At 39.2% G+C, this 20,588-nt stretch overlaps 1 protein-coding gene across 3 annotated transcripts in view; it reads left to right on the plus strand.

Moving 5' to 3' along the window:
* The window catches only part of igf2bp1 (insulin-like growth factor 2 mRNA binding protein 1), a 63,461-nt gene that overhangs the window by 3,027 nt on the left and 39,846 nt on the right, over positions 1 to 20,588 (plus strand). The window lies entirely within an intron of this gene.

Genomic DNA, 20,588 nt, shown 5'->3' on the forward strand with positions numbered 1-20,588 from the left:
CAATATACTGCATTTTCCATAACTAATCTAGCTGTAAAATATTCCCTGTATTTTAGGGAGTCGATTTGAATTCAGTATCACCACGGAGGTCTAGACAATAATGGCGTCTAAAATCCCTCGTTTACGTGACTAGTCCGGTGTTCATTGTAGCTCATTTGTTCCGTATTGAGATCCAGAGCAGACCCATTTTCAGCAGCTATGGAATTGGCTTTTAGTCCTTGATTCGTGGCTGTAACCTTTGGCACAGATACAGCCCAGCTCCGCCATTCGGCTTTCTGCGCGCCTCGTTTATGTGCTCCATAATCACAATAACCCGAAAACACGGGGTGTTAAAGAAATTCCACTTAACTATATTTATGTAGACGGCTCTGTATATTACAGACACTACATATTTAATTAGAAGCAGTTTTTTTTAGGTGTCCGCCCTGCTGCCTGATGGCACAATTAACAATGTGCAACATTGGAGAGTCGCTTTTACGTTCGGCTCTATGGAGCGGATCTCCAAATGTGAATTAAACTCGGCCAGTCCAGAGAGAGGAACGCTTTAAACGTTAGAATTGTCCTAATAATTATTCTGGTGTTGCTGTGTTGGGCACGGGACTCCCAGGCCTTCTGTCTGGTAACCTTTATGTAAAAAAGAAAAAAAAAAAGGTTTGCAGGGATCACCGTGGGCGGCAGGCTTTCTTTGCGCGGCGCTACAACACGTGTTTCCATCAGGCGAAAAAAGAAGCTCTCCACGTCAGGCAGTCGGCAAAATGGCGAAGCTTTGAGTTGAAAAAAGCTGGCTGCAGGAGTGTGCAGGCAGCAGCCTTCACCAACCCCCACCCGCAGCGAGTGCGCATGGGTCTCCTCTGCGCCCGACGCACCCTGTTTTAGCGGCACAACAGAAATACGGATTGTTTGCGGGTCTGGCGCTCATGTCATTCCGCCATCTCTCTCTTGGCCCAACTTCGGGAAGCCCATCTTAAAATGGCCGTTCCCACAGTCTCAGCAAGAGCAGGATCATTCAAACGTTGTCAGGAAAAAATGCGCAAATTATTTCAATATTAACAGCCTGCTTTGCGCTCAAGCACGTACGTTTCTGAGACCATTAAACGACGGGGACGAAATTTCCAAAAAACGATTTCTTTTATAAATCAGCAGTGGGATCCCATTTAATCATTGTGTATAGCTTAAATAAGTCATAAAAAAAAACAATCCAAATATGATGGGCTGTCTCTGTTTTAATATTGCATTCTTTGCAGATTATTTGTAAAATTAGATGTTTCTAGTGTGTGTGTGTGTGTGTGTGTGTGTGTGAGATGGGTGCTGGTTCAATCCCAGATCGGTACTGCAGTCTATAAAGAAGCGTTTGGCGTTGCTTTAAAATTTCATCAACACCTTTAGGTTGCAGGATTCAGTTGTTTGTGAAATGGGACCTCAATGGAGGTGTGTGTGTTTGCTGGAGGAGGAGGAGGGGTGTTCAGAGGGAGCTGTGGAGGGGGAGGGGCAGGCCGCTTTCTACAGCCTTCAATTCTTTCTTTTTATGCTGCAAGTGGCAGGTCTGAACTTATTAGCTTCAGGGGGAGGCAGGGCAGCCCCTGACCCCTGGTCATGTTGTGAACTTGGAAGCAGAGAGTGTGTGTCTGTCTATATTGTGTGGAAGGGTTTTAAACATGCAGAGACGGCAATAGAATCCATCAGGACGTGATTTTGGAATGTGTGTCAAGCTGCAGTGAGTTGGTGGAAGGTACTGGTGGGGGAAGATTGGGCAGGGGTGCAAGGTGGGGGGGATTGAATTGTGTGTCTGTGCAAGTCCACGACGGGCTGTTTAGAGGAAACTAGGTGGTGTGTGGAGCACACACAATGTATGGAGTCCATATTGTTGGGGGGGATCCCTTTTTAATGTGTAACAATGATTGGTCGGAGAGGTGGGCACACAGTCTTGTCAATCCCTAGTGTGATGGTCTGAATATGGATCCCATCTGCAAAATAATGTTTTTGTGTAGATCAGCATACAAATAAAAGTATTCACAAAGCATAATGAAACTTAGATTGATTTGGATGTCAAATGCATCATGACAGATATGTAGATTTGAGTTAAAATTATGTTACACTAACACTAGTATTACAGGCTTGAATTTAATGTGTTTCACTAGTCTTCAATATTCTAGTAGTTGTGTGTGTGTGTGTGTGTGTGTGTGTGTGTGTGTGTGTGTGTGTGTGTGTGTGTGTGTGTGTGTGTGTGTGTGTGTTAAATATTTGTTGAGACTTTGGTTAGTTTCATACTAATCGTGTTCTAATTTATGGGACACAATATAAACTGAAGCCTGTTTTCTGACTCATTAACGTGTTAAATATTTTACTCAAAATTTCCTTTTGCAGCTGTTTAAATATTTTCTACATGATTGGCTTTAGATCATGAGCTTGAAAAAAAGCCACTACAGATGATTTATCATTATTAATATTATTTTTCTAACATTTTCTCCTTTATTTAGTTTGAGGATTTGTTGTGCGTTGGATAGTAACTGCTGCACATCATGACACTACATATATACATTACTTTTTAAATAGCTTGGATAATGGAATAACTGAGTAAGTTTCTGTTTTACCTTGAACAGTTAATCGAGTGAAAACAAATTATTTGCCCATTACATTGCTTATTTTCAAGATTAAATTAATATCTTAATTGATAGAAGGCAGAATATTTTAAGTGACCCAAGGTACCCATAATGCATCACTCCAACTGTCCTCTAGCTTGTCTGGCTTCATTTGGGCAGAGGAGAATGTAGCAGAGAAAACAACAACGCTCTTGTTTGGATTCTTAGCTGAATTTTTTTTCCCATCAACCAAAGCTGAAATTGTCATTAGAAAATTTCTGGCATCTTCCTGAACTCCGCCTACTGCTGCCACCTTCACAGGCTTCTGCAGACAGAATGGGTGCTGCATCTATTTTTGACCCCCAAAGTTTTTTTTAGCACATTAGAAAAATTACACACGTCAAATTTACAGCTGGTCATATGAAGGGGCTGGTTAGGAAGTGCATGTTTTAGGTTTTTCATTTTCAATTGACTAAAAGGCTTATATTGACTGTTCAGTCTTGGGTGTGTTTTAGTGGTGTTCCAGTTTTGTATATTGGAAGTGTAGAAAATCCTCCCTCTGAGGGGATTTACTACTCCTTTCCTTGCTACAACTAGTATGGTTAACCTTGGTGTGCTTGTTGTCAGATCATAGATCCCATCGCCAGCCCAGGCCTCATTGTGGTTTCACTGTCTGAAAGGTTGAGTTGATGAGTAAAACCAGCTATTTTTGACTGGAGCTAAGGTTCCAGTTGGCCATAGATGACTGACAGTGAGCTGGAAATGCTTGTGCAGACTGGTAAAGTACAACAATCACATCAGTTTGTGTTCTCTGCTTGTTGCTCCCACCATTTGTGATTTATCTGCAAAGTTTTTGCACAAAAATAGGATTTTTAAGAATTACTTTTCCAGCCATTGCATGGCTATAGCCATAGCAAACTGAAGACTAACATAGAACCAGACTAAACAGACATTTCTATGAATATACAACTAATTTTGGTCTTCGTGTTTTTTTTTTTTAATCCAATATAGAGAGAGCTCTTAATAAAAAGAGAACTTTTCAGACACTAGTATATCAGGTTGATAGACTTACACTTTGATTGTAATTGAGTATACTTATTTGCACTGCCAGTCCCTGGACCTGAATGTGATGATATGATTGGATTGTGCTGGAATGAATGATTTGAATATTTGGACCAAATTAGATTCTTTTTTAAATCTTGGGAGCATGGCGTCCTGCACTGAGTTGTAAAATAGGGGAGGGAGTGATGGGGTGTCTGATTTGAACTGGCAACCTTTAATCTGCCGGAGGCCACACAACATGATGGATGTGAAGGGCGGAGAGAGCATATTTACATTTTCTACATGGAAACACATATGTTATGCATTGCTACCCCAAGACATTTCTTCTACTTGTTCTGAAATGAGATTGTCTTTTTTTTTTTTTTTGTCAAAGTTCAAAAGTTCACATGTCAGATCCAGTTATTGTGTATGATGGTTAAATGGGGGCTGAAAGCAGCAGAGTTGATGTGAAGCGCTCCTAAAGGACGTTGGCCAGAGCTCACAGGCTTCCAGGAGCCGGACGTTAGTTAGCTTTAAGGCTGTGTGGAGGTGGAAAATACTACACCACCCAGATTTTATACTTCACTGCTTTGATAAACATCTGCAGGTGCATTCAAATATTGCCCTGGAGAATAGCGGTTATTCTTCCCCACGACATGAAATGCATGCGTGATTAAAGTGTAGATAAAACGCATGGAGCATGGGAGACACTGTGTAGCATTCAGAGAGAGGAGAGAATGAGGCTTTGAGAGGGAGCCATGGCTGCATTTCCTCCCCTTGTGAGGCTGGCTAATGGGAGGGGGCGGTGGGTGGAGGGAGCAAGGGGGGTGCGACCAATCGTCTGGCAGAACTACCTGTGGTCACCCAGCTCTCTGACTAGAGGAGGGAATGGGTCCTCCCCCACACGCATGCTCTGACAGCTCTCTTGGTTTGAGTCCACGTTTACTCGCTGGTTTCCGTCCTTCTCCAGTACAGTATGTTCATTTCTCCCTCTCTCTTGTTATGCCTTGCTGTCCCTTGGCGTGTTGCCATGTTCGCTGCACCACCCTAGTGCTTTCCACAAAGAGCCGATGCTGAGCGATGGAAACAAAAGCAGACTGCGAGATGAAGCGATCCGGGGAAAATGGCTGGAAGATGGATCCATGTGGTTTGAATTTGAGCTGCATTTTTGCTGCGTCTCGGACAAACAGTTCGGCTGATAGAAGGCGAATGTGATCGTCAGTAGACCTCTGTGTCCTGCAGGGAGGAGAGCAGTTGTTTCAACCCGAAAGAGAAAAAAAAAAAGTCAGCTTGAATGAGTGTTTCCTCTTATTCAGCTCAGCTAAGAGTTAAAGGAGAAATAAATCTTCAGGAAATCCTGTGTACATGCATACACTGGTGTTTCTAGTTTGAGGTATGTATGAAAGGCATTTTATAAAAAGCTGTCTGCTATTTCTCTTCAAATCACATCAGAAAACATGAGTTTTCATGGAAACTGCAAGAGTCCCTGATTTGTCTTTTTTATTTTTTTTTTTTTTAAATGGGCGTTTGTATTAAACACGCTGACTGGCGAAGCTAAGAGTGACACATGCTGGATTCCTCTTGATTATCTTACAAACAATCGTCAGATGTACCAATTAGATCATTGTGCTTTTAAATAATTTCAAATAAGTAGTTGAAAACTGTTGTTAATTTTGGGTTAGCTTAATGTACATTTGGGGAATAAAAGGCTTTAGTGAAACCTCAGACCACCTGCCTGTTGGGTCTGTCTTACTGCACACCGTTTGGCGTGCAGGAATTTGGGAGTGATACTGTAACAGTGTTCCAGCTGTTGGTAAAATGCTTTGGTTATGTAACGTTCATAACCCAGCAAATACGCTGTCAGTGTTTGCTTGTGACTGGCCCAGATTTTCCTGCTGCTCTTAACTGTAGTGGCAGTTTGTGTTTACTAAACGCTGCTGCGTTCCAGTCGCTTTATCTAGCTGGGATTCACAAAACACACATTTTTGCAACATGAACTGGACCAAAAACTCAGTGTATTTGCAAAAGTCTCTGCAGACACTAATAAGGGAAGTTATTTTGAGGCATTTTGCTAGGTTATTATTTCTAAACAATGTATTGGTAATGCTATCACTAAAGTCTGTCCATTGGGATCATTATGGTTTCTCATTCCATTATAGTGAGGATGGACAAGTGAGATGAAGCAAACGGAATGTTTTTGTTTTTTTAGAAGCATGACAGGACGTAGCTCATTCTACATTGAACTGAATTACTCTCCCTAAACATTGTCAAGCCGAATGTTAATATTGTAGCTAAAGTCCAACTCCAGCTGTCTATTGCTTTCAATCAGCTAGAATGCTGCACTGCAGGAGAACACAGCAACACACCAGCAGATGAACGGAGGGGGTTTCCCTACAGCTGCACTTTTACGCTGCATTCAAGTACAACCGCGACGCTGGATCGTCTTAAATCAAAAGAACTCCACAGTAATTTTTAACAAAAAATTTATTTCCAAATGTCAGCACAATTTTATTGGAAAAAAAAACCCAGTGGTTTTATTATTGTATATTTAATTCAATTCAAAAATATTTCTATTTAATCCCAAATGGAAATTACATAAAGTTCAACAAAGTTAAAAATAAAATTCTATCCATGCATCCAGACATTGGCTGCACTCGCTAATCCTAGTAGATGATTAAGTCCAACCAAATCTTTGGGCAGTTCAATCTTGGCCACTTTTTAAAATTCTAGAACATAATCAGATATATGTAATGTTCATTGCACCACTGAATAAAGTAAAAAAAAAAAAAAAAAAAAAAAAAAAGTCAATTGAATGGGACCTAAACCCAATTATTCTGGTTTCCATTTACCTGTGACTCCACCCCCAGTGATCCAGTGAGTATTCCTCTTTAGATCTGTACACACAGTTTGCTCTGCGTATGTGTTGCACATTCTAGTGTTGGGACGGGCCGCTTTGAGATTCTTACAATAAAGCAAACTCATAAAAAACACCCTCAAATTGCTTTAAAGTTAAAATGGCCAGGAGCAAACAATTGTATTTATGTAGTATATATTTTTTGACACAAAAGACCAACGCAGAAATGCTGAACAGACGTCTGCTAAATGTAATACTATTAGTCACCTACTTGTTGGGCAGAGTATTAAATGTTTTTGCTGTTCTGCTCTTTATAGCAAGTGTAACAAGCAGATATTAGCTGCTTAAATCTGGAGCACATTGCTCCCAGTTTTTAAGACCCATTTTTCTAAGCAACCAACTTTGTCTTCCTAAGAAGAAATATAGTGGTATAGTCATCTTCTTTCAGCCAGCTGACAATCCTTCTGCTACAAAAAGTAGGGGAGGGGCATTGCTGCATTATTTTGCACCCCCAGTCCCTTTCTCTGGCTCTTTCTTTGAACGGTAGGAACAGGTAAGATAAAGATTGGGGTGGTTTGGAAAATTTTTATTTTTTTTTTAAACCTTGGCATTCGTTGGTAACTCACCAGTCCTTACTCTCATGTGAACAGAACAACATATTTACAGAGAATTTTGCTGTTAGTGTACGGCTTGTAAATGGCAGCTAATACTGACTGCCAGTGTTTGGGATGATACGCGGATGCATAGGAAAAAAACAACTGCCTACACAAGCAAGGTACAGCAAAGGTAAATATGGGGTTTTCCTTGAGAAAATCTGGTCTTGACTGAGCCATTCAAACAATTTATTTCAATCGGATCTTATTTCTAAACAGAAGCTCCAGATAATAATTGCTTCTGTTAGCTTTGAGTAATGTAGCTGTTCCCTTACAGGTGGTGGACCAAGTGCTTCACATTTTTCAATCTGGAGTTACAGTCTACTTTTACTTCAATAAAAATAACATTTTACTTAATTACAGCGGGAGGCCATTATTGATTTGCAAACAGTTTCATCCATACAGTATTTAGCTTACAGTTCAAAAGCAACATATCAGGTTTTCATGTGCATGAAAGTTTTGTAATTGTATCTCATTAAGCATATGCTTCTATAATCTTCTGCAGAGATTTGAACCCTTGTTAATGATTGAGGGTCAATTTGGACCACAGTTGGGCCTTTTACACAGTCTGTGAGACTAATGGAGCTAGAGCCGTTTTCCTTCCTGTCTGAGTTGTGATCCTCCAGTCGGAGAAACGCGTAGGGCAGGAGTGTCCAAACCTTTTGGCTTGTGGGCTGAAATTGTCAAGTCAAAAGCACTCGAGCTCAAAGCAGAGCTCTAACTTTATAAAGGAGCAGAGGAAAATGTTTCTCTACGACTTGGAACTGCACTGAAATATGTTACAGCCTGAATCATCAGCAAGCTAGCTTTACCCTACCATGAGATGTTTAAGCAGAATTAGAATGTGTAAAACTAATAAAACATTTGATATACATTGAAAGTGAAACAATGGGGAAAAAATTTGATATAAACAAAAAGAAAAAATAGTTTAGCTAGCGTATACTATAAATACAAATTTGGGTTTAAATTGACTCATCGGAATAAAGTTATGTCAAAGAAGTCTTTTTTTTTTTTTTTGTGCCATTCTAAATTGAAGTGGTTTTATGTCCAAGATTAATTATGCTAAAGGGGGCTTACAAGTGGAAAATTAGGAATTATCAGTAAATAATTTTGATGGCATCCTGATTATGTTAATCACATCAGATTAAGAGCTAGTTTGGTGTCACCAAACACTTTTTTCTATAGCATGAAATTCAGGCATTTGCTCCTAAAGGCTTTTGAATAAAGGGAGTTCCGAAATACCTGGAGTGCCGTTTCGCTGTGGTTCTCCGATAAAGTTCACATTAATATGACGTTTAGTGATATTAATGTGAATTAGTGATATCACGTGTATGTCCATGTACCCCTGTCTGGGTGGTGTGTACAAAAAAAAGTAAATACAAAAATGAGACTGGTGTAAAACTTTTTTAAATTGTCATAAAGATTGTTTTGTTGTTTTTCGCTTGGAGAGAAAAAAAAAACCCAGAAGTGGTGGCCTAGTGGTTAGAGAGCCAGACGTTTGGGTCTGGCTCTTTAACCACTCTGAACTGCAAGATAAGTTGTACGCAATTTCTGACCAGGTTCGTCCTGGAAGCACACAGCTCAGTAAATCAGTAAAACATTTGAATAAACGGTGTACTAACCCAGGGTAGGAGCTCAGAAGTACAGCAAACAGATAAAGTGAAACTGTGATCTTCTTTGTTTGTTCCAGCAGCAACTGCAGCTTTACGTTTACTGCCCGGCTCGTTTATGCTGGAGGAATTGCAGCAATCCGCGGTACATACACTTGTGTGAACACTTGATCTCAAGAGTCCAGTGTTCTGTAGAGGGAGCCTCTACGCAGTCAGTGGGTCAGGAAAATCTGTACGGATCTGTCCGTCGGATTAGATAGTTCGGTGTGTTTCGGCCTTAAGGGATGGGACGAGACAAATTTCCCCTCTTATAAAGGGGAATGTCTATTCAAGTGGATGTGTGTTTAAAATTTTCTCAACTTTCAGGTAGATAGATGTTGCCTAAAGTATTCAGCAGATTGTAAAGTGCTTCATTAAAAAAGAGCTTTATCAGTTAAGAGGTAAACATTTAGAAATCATTGTATTTGGGGATTTTTAGGCTTCATTCAGAGACTTGGAGTGGAGAGATGTGGCCACATTTTAAGGAGGAGCTAAATAAAGCCTGTCTCTTTAAGAAGCCCTCCCCTCCCTTGCCCTTTTCTGATTGTTTCTTCTCTCTGGTTCAAACCATCTGTCCCTTGTTTCTTTCTGACGATTTGCTCTTTCTCTCACCAAAAATAAACTGCACACACATCTGGTTACATGCATGACACACCAGGAGGAATGGGAGGGGGAGGGGCTGGAGGAACAATCAAGACATGAAGACAAAGGAAGGACGGGGTGGAGGCGTGTTGGTTGGGGCCCAGGGGCCGAGTCTGTGTGGTGGCTGGGAGCCCGTGGTTATTATGCGTTTGTGAGCATGCACAGAGAACTGCTGCAGTCATGGCCTGCATCAACAAACGCTTGTTTCCCCTTTTTCTTCTCTCACATTTTGCAGAAAAACCCACTTAGAGTAAATTTCAACAGGTGTTTCTGAGAAATGGCTGCTGTTGCCTCTTGTCTGTGCAATTTTCATGTATTCCTCATTCCCTTTTAATGATGAGTTTGTCCGCCGGTTGTTAGCTTTGGGTTGTCTTGGCCATAGGCCTGTGGGCCTTGAAGATTGGTGACTTTAAGTTTACTATACTTAAGATGTCTGCAAAGCTTTCATTGAACAATAGGAGAAACCCAGAGCTACGATATAGCAGGGAGTAAATGGTTGTATCCTTCCACCTCCTCAACACTTGGATGTCTTCAAATTCTGAATTTGGGAAGCAGAAGCGAAATGTTCATGAGCTCAACGTTCTATACCTGCAAAGTTTTCCAAAAATCCATAACAACTAATGAGGAAAAAAAGAAGCATCGGCCTCTCTGGGAGTCACACATTATAATAACCTTGAGTAAAGATTTTATCATGGACAAAAATGTATAAGATGATCTAATTGTTTTCATTTAAAATAAAAATATAACAATTAATGAAACAGCTGCCAAGATTATTTCTAATATCCTGATTACTCCAATTAAAACTGTCAACAGTAGTTTTAAAACAGTGTTGCATAAAAAAGTCTAAAAGGTGTTTTTTTTTCATTCTTTATTTTCCACATCATCACAAATCTTTATATCAACTTTTCAAATATAATGTCTAAACAGTTTTTCTCCAGAAAATAAATTACCTTAAAAACGTGAGATCGTCTACAAGTAGAAAGTGCCAACTCCAGCATTATGAGACCAACTACAATGAAGCCTTGATCATATGTAAGAAATAATAATCCTGAAAATTCAGAATATTGTGAATATAGTGTGACTGAACAGAAAATGGGCCTTGTTTCAGTGATGGGAGTAAGAATCTGTTTCTGTTAATCCCTGTTTGTTTTAATTCCCTACAGTGTTTACTGGGCTTAAAATGAGCAGAAGCAAAGTGAACATGGTGGTGTTCCCATGAACACTAATCAAACATTGGTCAAAGTTCGCTCCCACTTTAGTTCAAAGAAAAAATGTTGCAGATGTACATTTCCCACTTCAGACAGACGTCTGACTTCATAGGGGGCTTTGTCTTTTCTATCATCTCATAAGTGTCTGTGACTCTGTTAAACCAAGGAAACTAACGGGGGGTCCACACCTCCAGTTTCTCTTCACCGACCCTTCCAGTACCCCTCAGAATCTCCTGGCCGTTGAAAACTTCTAACCGGGCTAATTTGTCGCTGAAGCAGACACTTTATCTGGCAGGATTGGTTAGGGAGTATGGCTGGGATGAACAAACACACCCAGACACACACGTGCAACAAGAAGTATTTTGAGAAAAGTGTGTTGACTACAACTGAGAAGTCATCATTTTAATGTATCATAAGAGTCATGCTGAAATAATAATCCACTGATTTACCACTTTATCACCCCCCCCCACCCATTATTGATGGGGATTGGGACTTTTTTTTACTGTTGTTCCTACGAGAGCATCAGTAAATGCTTCGATGCTCTGAAGTTTTAGATTTATAGCCAAAGCTGTGATAGATAAATAAAAAAAGGTATTTAGTGTTTATTGTGATTCCAATAAATACTGCGTACTATCATAACATCTTATGTCTAATTGACCCACACCTAATGTTTAAAAAAAGATTTTTAAAAATCTATGTGCATGGATTATTGTAGTCAATGTTAGTGAATAGTCCAGGCAGTCCTGATCCACACCATGGCTGTTTGTGTTTTTATAGCAGGAACCATCTGAAAAACAGCCCATCTTTCATGGCTCTGTTATTGAAGAACACCCACAGCTCCAGGATGGCAGCTGTGGGTGTTCTATCGCCACAAACCTGTTGGTCGGTTCTATCCTTGAACCGAGCCTTACACATATTGTTGTTCATTCAGGTGATGCTTTTATTTTCACAACTTTGGTTTATTTGATTTGATTTTTGGAGCTCTGACTTAGAGCTGGAGCTCATTGTGTGTGAGTGAAGATGAATGATTACAGTCCCAAAAAGGTTGTACAATAAAATGTTTCTCTCATTAATACCACAATCTTTATGCTTCATTGCAGTGACATCAAACATATAATTTGATATTTGCCTCCTGACCCAGTTCTCTGGTTTTATTAAGCTATTGTTCACAAAGAGCAGCACTGCTGTGCTGGACCTGCCTCAGTCAAACTCTCTGGAATCTTCAGTTCATTTTCATTATTGTTGTTCTCCATTTCCAGTTTTCTGTTAGACATAACAAATGCCTCACACCTTGTTTTCTTTTAGATGTATTCATTTTGATGCACAAACTCATCAGAACTTGATAAAACAGTCCAAGAACTGATCGCTGGTAATGGCTGAATACACATGGGCCCGATACCGGGCTGTATCAGAATTGTTCTATGGTTTAAAGCCCTTCTGATGACAGGCCAGAGACAGTCCCAGAGTTTTCCTTGGCTGGTTTGCCCTTCCCCCACCTATTGCTCCACACTTCCAGTCAGCTGTCTGAAGAAGGGTCTCCCTCACTTAAGACTAATTTAGCTCAGACTTAAAAACTAAAGCCAGTACATTTTACTTTGATGTTCTATTGAAGTATTTGTATCAGTCACAGATAGTTTCTATAACATGCAATAATTGTATTTGTTTATAGTAATAATAAATGTTATTTTCATTTTACAATGAAATCAGTTACATCTTCATATACATTTTCTTACAATTTTCATCCAGGCAAATGATGCGTGATATTTTTAAGAGGACAATCCCATGAGGATTTCTCACTGCCTACGTCTATAAATTAAAGGTTTGTAATAATATTAATAATAAAATGTTGATGTGAATGATTACATTTTTTACCAGAACTTACTGATTTGAATGTGAATTTCAAAAAGGTTTTAAAATGATCTTATATTAGTTGCACTAAATAAATTAATTATCGCATAAAGCAAACGCAGCATGTACATGCTGAATTTAACACAATATCCTAACGGCTGAATTACTGTTCATATTAGGCAAAAGGGCCCCCATAATGGTGACTCTTGACTTTTCTATCTTGTTAATTGTGTGGGTTTTGGTATTATAATTAATAACTCAGTTGTCCCACAGACAGTGGGGTGGGGGAGGTCAGCTTATTGCTCACGTTTTCCTTTTTACACACCCTGTAAATAGAAATCGGGATAAAAGTTTTTTACAAGGTCTGTTAAGGAAAAAGAACGACAACTGCTCTGCTTTTTGTATCTATTTTTGCCTTTTTGTTCTCTGAAATATGCAATGTAGTTTTTGGTGAAAGGTGGAGACAGTAACCTGTACTGATATTGTGTGGGTTCATTGGAAATGTTTCTGTTGCTTAACAGCAAAGAAAATGTGTGGTTTGTCTGATGGAGGATGTCGACCCCTCAGTGACCCATTAGAACTTTGGGGGTAGATCAACCATGATGCCCTGGCCAAAGCCTAGATCTGTGGAATCATTCAGCACTCTTCTCATTCCAGAGTTCTCTAACTGCTGGCCATTTTGCAGGGAAAACAAACCTTTGGAGCCCTCTGGCTTGGACCAAATGCTTTTAATAAATCTACACTTGTGCATCATGTGATGTCGTTTTTAACTGTAATTAGCTCTGCCAGTTGGCTGTGGTCTTATAGAAAAATTATTCAAGTGCGATTTGGAATAGATTTCTTTGGATTATGTTTCAGGATGGTGAGGCTAGTTGTTGATACAACTGAATTAGTTATGAATTTCTCTGCAGATGAATGTTTCCACTCTGTTTATAGGCCAGAATCAGTGGAAGGTTGAGCTCAAAACAAAGTGGAGATACAGAAACAAAATGCAAGTAATATAATAAAAATAATTATTGTAATGTAGAACAGCAAGAAAATGTGTTCAAATAGGGATAATAAATAAAAAGTTGTGTGAGATTAAATATCAAAGATAATCTTGAATGAAAAAGGAATTAGTCTGAGTATAAAAATGATTTTGGGTTAACTAGGATTTGAATCTAGATTATCTAAACAGGGTTTTAGTTTCTGACCCAACAGAATAACAATAATTTCAGTTTTGTCTAAGAAAAGTAACTAGAAATAAAACGTTTATTTTTTTTGTAAAAGCAAAGTAAGACACCATGCTGGTCTGTCAGATTTCCTTTGTTGATGTTCTCTGTAGTGACCCTTCCTGTCGGCTGGTGGAAGTAAAACTAAAGCTAAACTGACTGCCGCCATTTTCCTCGAGCTCTCCTACTTCCGCCTCTGTGTTCTAAAACAACAGGCCTCGTGTGAAACCATCACAGAAAAACACATAGCTGTGCTTACACACTAAAATAGAAAATTTAACTTGGAAGTGGTCCTTAACGGCACCGTCTAACATTCAAACACAGTAAAAATGTCTTTTTAGTCCATCCTGGTAAATTAGACATTTTAATTTCTAAAAAGTTTAACCTTTTAATCATACGGGTGTACATATTGGGACTTCCCTCATTTTGTATTTTATTTTTCTTCTGCACGTCTTAACCCTATTTCTTTGTTTTTATATTGTTACAATTTCTTTTTTGGAGTGTAAAACCTTTGGAGCTACCTTGTAGACCCTTCCCCCAACACTGAGCAGAATATTGTGGGGGGGGGGTGCTTCAGACAGGGTGTGAGAGGAAGGATAGGGAAGCACACTGCCTGCTTGATTGCTGAAAAAATGCAAAGAATTCAGGTAAAGGGGGAAGAGAAGCTGAAAGAACCTATAGGGCAGCATTGCTTCTCATTGGCTGCTGCTCGGCTCTGATTGGTTCAGAGCCCTTTCTATAGTTGTATGTATATAGAACTGTGTTTTTTTTTTCTTTTTACTGCTCCTGTATGTAAACTGTCGCTCTGCCAGCAGCAAGCCTGTCTGACCCAGATTGGTTTCTGTTCTTCTTCTCATCTCTAACTCTACACATCACATATATCAGCAAAAATCTGTTCATTCATTTTCCCTACCCTATAATATGATAGGTAGTGTACAAACAACCTAGAGGCAGTACAGAGTGACCAACAACCCTTTCAGCCACATTTGATTTCAGACTGTGGGAGGAAGCCAGAGTACCTGGAGAGTACTTGTGCATGCAAGCTCCATGCAGAAAGAGCCAAGGCTGGGATTCAAACCTGGGACCTTTTTGCCCATTGCCATCAGCAAACATATCATTGATGAAAAAGTAACAAGTATAATTTAGTAGAATAATAAGTTTAGTAGAATTTTCTGATTATTAGTAATTATTAATTATTATTATTTGTAGTCTGGGGGCTGACTACAAAAAAAAAAAAAAAAAAAAAAAATATATATATATATATATATATATATATATATATATATATATATATATATATATATATATATATATATATATATATATATATATATATATATATATATATATATATATATATTAGTGTGTTTTTTAATGTCCTGTAATCAATTGTTCTGCATTAGTTCAAATGTTAAAATGAATCTAGCAAAATATGCTTGGTTTGATCTTAAGCACCCTGTTGGTTAATGACTAGCAGCAGCATTTTAGTTGGTTTAGATTTTGTCTTTGTCAAACGAATTGTGCTGCCTTGGAGCTGCTGCAGTCACATGATTTGACACAGGATGGGGTTAGGCCTCATGACTGAGTTTTTCTTTTTATATTTCTTTTTGAGTTTCCACCAGCATGGGCTTCATCACCCCAGAAATGAATGAAGCAAAAAAGAAGAAATGCTCTTATGGAAACTCAAAGAGACCTCTTCATGCGTTTGTGGAAATATGTTGGTTATATTTTCATGCATATTTTATTGTTATTATGTCCAACAAGAATTTCTAAGTTGGGTGAAAACTGATCAAACAAGATTGTAGGAATCATGTTTTTCTTTCGTTCATAAATCACAGATCAAAACAGCGTTTGGTTTGTTATAAAATGTTCTTTACTGGGCCGTTCTAACTAGATACTGTGTTGAATGTAATAATAATAATAATTTTAACCTGACTCGACTCCCTATTGATTATTTATAGTCATACTAAGCACTGTTTGCACTATAATTGTTCAAAATTAAAACAGAAATAAGGGGGAAATGGCAGAAAGGGAAATGGAAAACTACTTTCAGTTTGTATCTCAGTTCTGCTATCTAGAAATAACTAAAACTGCTGAATTGGGTAGAAAAATTAAGTGGAAAAAAACAAGTAACATTTTAGAGAAAAACTTACCAGATGGAAAATTAAATGTTTGGGGTATAATTGTTGGCAGACTAGATCTAATTCTGAAAGTCATCAATAAGGTTTTCCTGCAAGAGCAGATCTGTTATACACAGCACACTGCAGGGACTGTCAGGATTTAAACACTGCATTCTAGAAACTATATAGAAAATAAAAGAAAAAACACTAATAAGCAGCATCTGTTACATTCAATTTAAAATGATCTATTTTTCTTCTTTTATTTCTATTTTAGTACACCAGCCCTAAATATCTGAAAAATGCAGTTCCTGTTTTAATGAAGCTGAAGGAGAATGCAGGGCTAGTCACTGTAAAGCTTAGACTAACCTTTAGAATAATCCAGAGAATCACCCAAAAATAGATGGTGAAAGATTTTTATAATCTGGAAACCTGTTTTTCCCCAAATTGTCTGAATTAAGGAGGCCATCTTAAATTTTATAGGCCTATGTAAAAATGTTTTAAAGCAAAACAAATGACTGTAGCCTATTCTAAAAGGTTTAGTGGTGGATTTAATACTTTATCTACTTCCAAGCTGTCCTTTTGCGAGACAATGAATCGAAATTTAAGTGACGAGTTGGACATTTTTGCAAACCGAAACCGTCCAGGCAACATGCACATGTTTTGTGGAGTTCATGCAGTTTAAGATTTTAACTGAAATAAAAAAGCAACACCTGTTTTTCTTTGTGGAAGCATCATTTTTAATGTCGGTTGTGCATTCATGCAGGGCTGTGAACCCAAATGGACAGCATGTAGTGGTAAAAACAAGGAGCAGAATGTCTGTGGGTGCATCCACTCTCCATCCTGTCCACGCTCAGCGTGCACGAAGGTCTGTCCGACTCCTGCAGGAACTCTCTCCTCTGCTCCCCGCCATCAAGCAGCGATTTTGAAAGAGTTAAAATGGAGGCTATGCCTGTTGGTCACATGTCTGACACGACGGCATGTGCTCCGGACTCGCGCACGCACACACACTCATGCACGCTCCCGGGCAGACATGTATGAGCTGCAGCGAGAGGAACGGAAGCAGGATCCAGAAAGGAATCCCCTCCCCTAGCGAGGATGTGTGTCACAGCTCCCGCCTCACGAGTGGGCGTGGCCGAGTGGGGGTGTGCCGTATCACAGCCACTGCGCTGGCTCACGTGGCAGGGAGGTGTGTGTTCACAGGGGGGTGGTGCTCCAGCAGTAGTAGTAGGACATTGTTATGCTGACCAAGATCTTTCGAGAAAACTCCGAGGAGCTTATTGTCTTTGAATCCTCCAGAAATCCTCTGACGGGTTAGAGCATATTTCTCCATCTGGAAAGGCTCCTTAGGTGTGACCAGGAGTTCTGTTAGGGTTAGGGTCTGAGCAGAGAGCCGAACGGAGCCCAGGAGAGCACCAGGCCCACTTTTCCTGAATCAAAAGGCCTGCTCATCATCTTAGCTCCACTACTACATGTGAAAAGTGTTAATGATAAACTTAATCGTAATTTAAATAAGACCATAAATGAATGACGAAATCGGTCTACTTGTTACTTTAATCTTCCTAAAGCAATATAATTCTGAAGGAGGGAATTTAATTAAGCACGGTACCCTGTTTTCATTTGTTAATTGTGCTGACTCTTTGCTTATGTCAGAATTGATTAAGTTAGAAACTGAACTGCTGTTTTTTTTCCTTTTTTTTTTTTAGTGTGCAACCATAAAGTTCATGCATAGCTGTGGTGTTCTGTTTAAGAAAAAAACAAAACAAAACAATTTTCCTCCAGAATAAACTCCACAAAAAAATCAAATTAATTTGTAATTAATTAATGTCTATGTCTGTCAAACAAACTCGCATTCTGTCATCTTAAGTAAACACAACCTGCTGCAGTTTAGTCCACAGCTTTGTATTTACGGCCATCCATTTTGATTAGAGTTAAGTATCTAATGTTTTGAAAAAGTGCTTACAAGAAATGTCAGAATATGATGGATTTGTGCATTCTCAGCATGAATATACCCAGATGCATACAGAAAACACTCTGTATAGACTGTTTTAGGAAATGTTTTAGTTTAAATGTACAAATAGTTTTGACCAAATAAACAGCTAATTTGAAGAGAGCAGTAAAATAAAAAGAGCTGTACTACAAAAGTGAGACAGTACTCCAAACACTGGGCAGATGGATTGCCCACCCCTCAAAAACACCATCTAATCCTTTTACTATTTCAATGCAACACTTGTTAGATGTAAAGAAATGGGACACACCAATTAAGACTATCTCAATCTTATTTTTCCCACACATAAATCCTATTAAATCGAGTGTAGATCCTCCCTTTAAAGTCCATATGCAGTAAGTTGATGTACTGAAGGCTCAGCAGCCTAGTAAGAAGACAGTGTGACTCAGTTGGCCCTCTGCTGGTCCAATCTGTAACTACTTGAGGAGATCCAGGGAGGCGAGGCGTTCAGCGGTGTGGACAGAAGACGGGCCCCTCTCCGTGCTGCTTCTCGATTGGCTGCTGCTGGACCCGTCCCCTTCTCCCGAACAGCGAATCAGGGACGGCTCTCTATACGCACTCACACACCCTCGAGTTTCAGGCAGCATGAGCTCTCCCCTCCGATTCTGAGGTTAGGGTCCCCATCTCAGCTTGAAGAAAGAAAATAAATATTGTGGGGGGAAGAAATTGTAAAACATTTATGACCTGATTTCTGATGAATTATTCTTGAAATTTAACCAAATTTCACCGTTGATTAAAAAAATAGATAATTGATAAATGTATTGAGCTATTAATGGTGATTTTTTTTTTTTACAACCAAGTTCTGTTTATAAATATCGTTTTTGTCCAGTATATAAATATCGGTTTTTATTCTGAGTGTCCAAAACTCTTTCCCCCTTTTTTGTTAAATTAAATGACGCTTATATTTAACCTTTTTTTTTTTTTTAAAGTTTTGCCCTGAAACCAATATTACAAAAATTTAAAGGATGTAAAAAGAAAATAAGATGAAATAAATGCTTTATCATTCCAAGCTCCAAACTGTATTTTTCCTTCTGCTAGTTTGTTATATTCTAGTTTTCCAGAAGTTTCCCTACAAAATACTGCTAGCTGTCAGTTGTTTGGTCAGCTGTTAATTGAAAAACAGGTAAAACATTTTTTAGTTTATTGCCATGTTCTTATTTATTTATATATATGTCTGTAAAGTTTTTGATTTGTGTAAAAATAAAGTGATGAAAAGGATTGTGTTTTTTTTCCTGCTAAATTCTTATTTTTTGTTTTGAAAATAATTCTCAAATGTTAACGCATAATTTATATATGTAAAGAAATGTGTTTATATTGTAGCGGATAAAGCACCAAGCAAAATGATATGTAATAATGGAAATTTTCTGTGGAACTTATTGTGAGCCAAGCAGATTTCTGCAGTTCAGAATTTGGACTATCACTACAAAAGCAAACTTTTAGTCTAATCAGTTCTTCTGAATTTTAGTGAACTCTTTCCCACTTTAGTTTTTGTTGTTTTCTCTGAGTGGACTTTGAAACATTTAACTGCTAAATAATTAAATTTGCGGGCTTAAATTAAATGCAATGTAAAGCAGTGTTAGTGAAACATTCATTATATGCAGTTAATTGAGTGCAAGGCTTCTTTTCTTTCTTATCTGGGTAAAATCCCGTTGGTTTATTTTACAAATAATTATTAGAATCCTCTATATTTCGTTTTTTTTCTTTAGCCAGGAGTGATTAAAGGGAAAATGTGACACTTCATATTTCTCTTTAACAACCTCTAAAACCAAGTTACTCTTGTAGTAATCTAGTCTTCTTGCCCAGAGCGGATCATAGAGGAAGTGATAGACGGGCTTTCAGCGAACCCCGAGAAACGGTTGATGTTCTCCCTCCCACCCATATTTGAGGCACTGAATGAATGAATGGTTCTTTCGTCCCCCGGTCGAAGCGGTTTTGGCGCACTTTGTGAACGGTGATGCGCGCTCCGGGGCTCTTCACGGTGCGCGCGCCACGCTGCCAGCAGCAGCTTTCAGTCAGGCGCGCGCCCGCTAGATCGGGAGGAGATGTTGGATCAGACAGAAGTTCTTTAATGGTAGATAATGTGAGCGTGTGTAAGCTGTACAAATGGCGTGGATTCCACCTATTGGTGAAAGCAGGCGTGTTCCTGCTGGATGCTGTGGATCTCCTACTTGTAATTCAAACAGATTCAGGACTTCTACTGCAGCCTAAAGCCAATGAATCTATCAGCGACCTCTCCGGGTAGTTCAGCTGTGGACAGGATATCTGCACAGCCCATTGTTCTTGTTCTTCTAGCATCTATCTGTTTCCTCCCCCCTCCATGTGCATTCTGCTCCTTTTCTGGTGAATTCTCCACGTCACGTGACCACCCACTCTAGTAGTAAATGGGCGTTGCCTGCTCAAGATGTCGGCATGCTGCCTCCCACATGTATATATCCTGTGTGAGAACATGAGCTGGACGGGAGGAGGGGGGAGGTGGTGTTGCATTTCAGCAGAATATTGGTTCTACATGCGCCATTTGCCGAGCTTTTTTACAGGATGCTTTTGTTAGTGATTTTTTTTTCTATTGAATGAGTGATAAAATATATAATTACAATCTTGGTTGGGTTAAAGGTTTCTGATGTGACCTGTAACCTCCTCGCCGGGTAGTGGTGCATACAGCTTCTACCTCACTTGGTCTTGGTGTTTTAGATCTTCATGGTTTCCTGTTGCTCTGCCGAGATCCCGTCAGGCGCAGAGCCTACAGGGAGGAGCGCAAAATGGCGACAGGGAAGGGGGGGG

The sequence above is a fragment of the Fundulus heteroclitus genome, chromosome 16 (assembly GCF_011125445.2).
Source record: "Fundulus heteroclitus isolate FHET01 chromosome 16, MU-UCD_Fhet_4.1, whole genome shotgun sequence".
Taxonomy (NCBI): Eukaryota; Metazoa; Chordata; class Actinopteri; order Cyprinodontiformes; family Fundulidae; genus Fundulus; species Fundulus heteroclitus.